Source organism: Ipomoea nil, unplaced genomic scaffold (assembly GCF_001879475.1).
Source record: "Ipomoea nil cultivar Tokyo-kokei standard unplaced genomic scaffold, Asagao_1.1 scaffold0758, whole genome shotgun sequence".
NCBI lineage: Eukaryota > Viridiplantae > Streptophyta > Magnoliopsida > Solanales > Convolvulaceae > Ipomoea > Ipomoea nil.
In genome coordinates, this window is record NW_017617186.1 from 407,698 (window position 1) to 412,321 (window position 4,624).

Genomic DNA, 4,624 nt, shown 5'->3' on the forward strand with positions numbered 1-4,624 from the left:
ACATAGGGTGATTGTCAGCGTTTTTCTGAACAAAAATGACAACCACGCAGTCCCTGTTGATGCGTTTTTCCTCACATCCCTGCTGATGAGCTTTCAATCTAGTCCCTGTTGATGAGTTTTCCCTCCTGCCCATGCAGACGAGTCATTCTGTTGTTGAGTTTCCCTCTTGTCCATGCAGACGAGTCATCTTGTTATTTCATTCACCTTCATTTATTATCTCAGTTACTACTGCTATCCTAGGTTTGATATGAATATTCATCGGAATCTGTTCTTTGTCCTCCATCATTTAATTCGCTTTTAAGGTTTAAGCTCACCAATCCCAGCTTGCAAGTGTTTTTTTTTTTTTTTTTTTTTTTTTTTTTTTTTTTTTGCATTGAGTTCTTATTCCACTGTTTCTACCTTTCTCCTACAACATCATTTCCTGTTGTACTTGTGCTGTAAGTGCTACTGGTTGGAGAGGGGACGTCATTTGGCTTGAAGTTAAGAGCTACCGGAAAGAATGCACCTTCGGCGACAGGAAGCCGTTGGCTGCTCGAGCGTCCACAAAAGAAAGCTAAAGAAGGAAAAACAATATAGACTTCATCAGCTCTGTTTCAACCTGTCAATGAGCCTTCATCTTTTCATGAAATATCCAGTTGGTACAAGGAGGAGCGTGAGTTTAATGGTGGCAGCAACATAGGGTGACTGTCAGCTTTTTTTCTGAACATAAATGACCACCACACAGTCCCTGTTGATGCGTTTTTCCTCACATCCCTATTGATGAGCTTTCCATCTTGTCCCAGTTGATGAGTTTTCCCTCCTGCCCATGCAGACGAGTCATTCTGTTGTTGAGTTTCCCTCTTGTCCATGCAGACGAGTCATCTTGTTGTTTCATTCACCTTCATTTATTATCTCAGTTACTACTGCTATCCTAGGTTTGATATGAATATTCATTGGAATCTGTTCTTTGTCTTCCATCATTTAATTCGCTTTTAAGGTTTAAGCTCACCAATCCCAGCTTGCATGTGCTTTTTTTTTTTTTTTTTTTTTTTTTTTTTTTTTTTTTTTTTTTTTTTTCTTTTTTTTTTTGCATTGAGTTCTTATTCCACTATTTCTACCTTTCTCCTACAACATCATTTCCTGTTGTACTTGTGCTGTAAGTGCTACCGGTTGGAGAGGGAACGTCATTTGGCTCGGAGCTAAGAGCTACCGGAAAGAATGCACCTTCGGCGACAGGAAGCCGTTTGCTGCTCGAGCGTCCACAAAAGAAACCTAAAGAAGGAATAACAATATAGACTTTATCAGCTCTGTTTCAACCTGTCAATGAGCCTTCATCTTTTCATGAAATATCCAGTTGGTACGAGGAGGAGCGTGAGTTTAATGGTGGCAGCAACATAGGGTGACTATCAGCGGTTTTCTGAACATAAATGACAGCCATGAAGTCCCTGCTGATGCATTTTTCCTCACATCCCTGTTGATGTGCTTTCCATCTTGTCCCTGTTGATGAGTTTTCCCTCCTGCCCAATGCAGACGAGTCATTCTGTTGTTGAGTTTCCCTCTTGTCCATGCAGACGAGTCATCTTGTTGTTTCATTCACCTTCATTTATTATCTCAGTTACTACTGCTATCCTAGGTTTGATATGAATATTCATTGGAATATGTTCTTTGTCCTCTATCATTTAATTCGCTTTTAAGGTTTAAGCTCACCAATCCCAGCTTGCAAGTGTTTTTTTTTTTTTTTTTTTTTTTTTTTTTTTTTTTTGCATTGAGTTCTTATTCCACTGTTTCTACCTTTCTCCTACAACATCATTTCCTGTTGTACTTGTGCTGTAAGTGCTACCGGTTGGAGAGGGAACGTCATTTAGCTCGGAGCTAAGAGCTACCGGAAAGAATGCACCTTCGGCGACAGGAAGCCGTTTGCTGCTCGAGCGTCCACAAAAGAAACCTAAAGAAGGAATAACAATATAGACTTTATCAGCTCTGTTTCAACCTGTCAATGAGCCTTCATCTTTTCATGAAATATCCAGTTGGTACGAGGAGGAGCGTGAGTTTAATGGTGGCAGCAACATAGGGTGACTATCAGCGTTTTTCTGAACATAAATGACAGCCATGATGTCCCTGCTGATGCATTTTTCCTCACATCCCTGTTGATGTGCTTTCCATCTTGTCCCTGTTGATGAGTTTTCCCTCCTGCCCAATGCAGACGAGTCATTCAGTTGTTGAGTTTCCCTCTTGTCCATGCAGACGAGTCATCTTGTTGTTTCATTCACCTTCATTTATTATCTCAGTTACTACTGCTATACTAGGTTTGATATGAATATTCATTGGAATCTGTTCTTTGTCCTCCATCATTTAATTCGCTTTTAAGGTTTAAGCTCACCAATCCCAGCTTGCATGTGCTTTTTTTTTTTTTTTTTTTTTTTTTTTTTTTTTTTTTTTTTTTCTTTTTTTTTTGTTTGCATTGAGTTCTTATTCCACTGTTTCTACCTTTCTCCTACAACATCATTTCCTGTTGTACTTGTGCTGTAAGTGCTACCGGTTGGAGAGGGATAGTCATTTGGCTCGGAGCAAAGAGCTACCGGAAAGAATGCACCTTCGGCGACAGGAAGCCGTTGGCTGCTCGAGCGTCCACAAAAGAAAGCTAAAAAAGGAAAAACAATATAGACTTTATCAGCTTTGTTTCAACCTGTCAATGAGCCTTTATCTTTTCATGAAATATCCAGTTGGTACGAGGAGGAGCGTGAGTTTAATGGTGCAGCAACATAGGGTGACTGTCAGCGTTTTTCTGAACAAAAATGACAGCCACGCAGTCCCTGTTGAAGCGTTTTTCCTCACATCCCTGTTGATGAGCTTTCAATCTTGTCCCTGTTGATGAGTTTTCCCTCCTGCCCATGTAGACGAGTCATTCTGTTGTTGAGTTTTCCTCTTGTCTATGCAGACGAGTCATCTTGTTGTTTCATTCACCTTCATTTATTATCTCAGTTACTACTGTTATCCTAGGTTTGATATGAATATTCATCGAAATCTGTTCTTTGTCCTCTATCATTTAATTCGGTTTTAAGGTTTAAGCTCACCAATCCCAGCTTGCGAGTGCTTTTTTTTTTTTTTTTTTTTTTTTTTTTTTTTTTTTCTTTTTTTTTGCATTGAGTTCTTATTCCACTGTTTCTACCTTTCTCCTACAACATCATTTCATGTTGTACTGTGCTGTAAGTGCTACTGGTTGGAGAGGGGACGTCATTTGGCTTGAAGTTAAGAGCTACCGGAAGAATGCACCTTCGGCGACAGGAAGCCGTTGGCTGCTCGAGCGTCCACAAAAGAAAGCTAAAGAAGGAAAACAATATAGACTTTATCAGCTCTGTTTCAACCTGCCAATGAGCCTTCATCTTTTCATGAAATATCCAGTTGGTACAAGGAGGAGCGTGAGTTTAATGGTGGCAGCAACATAGGGTGACTGTCAGCTTTTTCTTAACATAAATGACAGCCACACAGTCCCTGTTGATGCTTTTTTCCTCACATCCCTGTTGATGAGCTTTCCATCTTGTCCCTGTTGATGAGTTTTCCCTCCTGCCCATGCAGACGAGTCATTCTGTTGTTGAGTTTCCCTCTTGTCCATGCAGACGAGTCATCTTGTTGTTTCATTCACCTTCATTTATTATCTCAGTAACTACTGCTATCCTAGGTTTGATATGAATATTCATTGGAATCTGTTCTTTGTCCTCCATCATTTAATTCGCTTTTAAGGTTTAAGCTCACCAATCCCAGCTTGCATGTGTTTTTTTTTTTTTTTTTTTTTTTTTTTTTTTTTTTTTTTTTTTTTTTTTTTTTTTTTTTTGCATTGAGTTCTTATTCCACTGTTTCTAACCTTTCTCCTACAACATCATTTCCTGTTGTACTTGTGCTGTAAGTTCTACCGGTTGGAGAGGAACGTCATTTGGCTCGGAGCTAAGAGCTACCGGAAAGAATGCACCTTCGGCGACAGGAAGCCGTTTGCTGCTCGAGCGTCCACAAAAGAAACCTAAACAAGGAAAAACAATATAGACTTTTTCAGCTCTGTTTCAACCTGTCAATGAGCCTTCATCTTTTCATGAAATATCCAGTTGGTACGAGGAGGAGCGTGAGTTTAATGTTGGCAGCAACATAGGGTGACTGTCAGCGTTTTTCTGAACTAAAAATGACAGCCACGCAGTCCCTGTTGATGCGTTTTTCCTCACATCCCTGTTGATGAGCTTTCAATCTTGTCCCTGTTGATGAGTTTTCCCTCCTGCCCATGCAGACGAGTCATTCTGTTGTTGAGTTTCCCTCTTGTCCATGCAGACGAGTCATCTTGTTGTTTCATTCACCTTCATTTATTATCTCAGTTACTACTGCTATCCTAGGTTTGATATGAATATTCATTGGAATCTGTTCTTTGTCCTCCATCATTTAATTCGCTTTTAAGGTTTAAGCTCACCAATCCCAGCTTGCAAGTGCTTTTTTTTTTTTTTTGCATTGAGTTCTTATTCCACTGTTTCTACCTTTCTCCTACAACATCATTTCCTGTTGTACTTGTGCTGTAAGTGCTACGGTTGGAGAGGGAACGTCATTTGGCTCGGAGCTAAGAGCTACCGGAAAGAATGCACCTTCGGCGACAGGAAGCCGTTGGCTG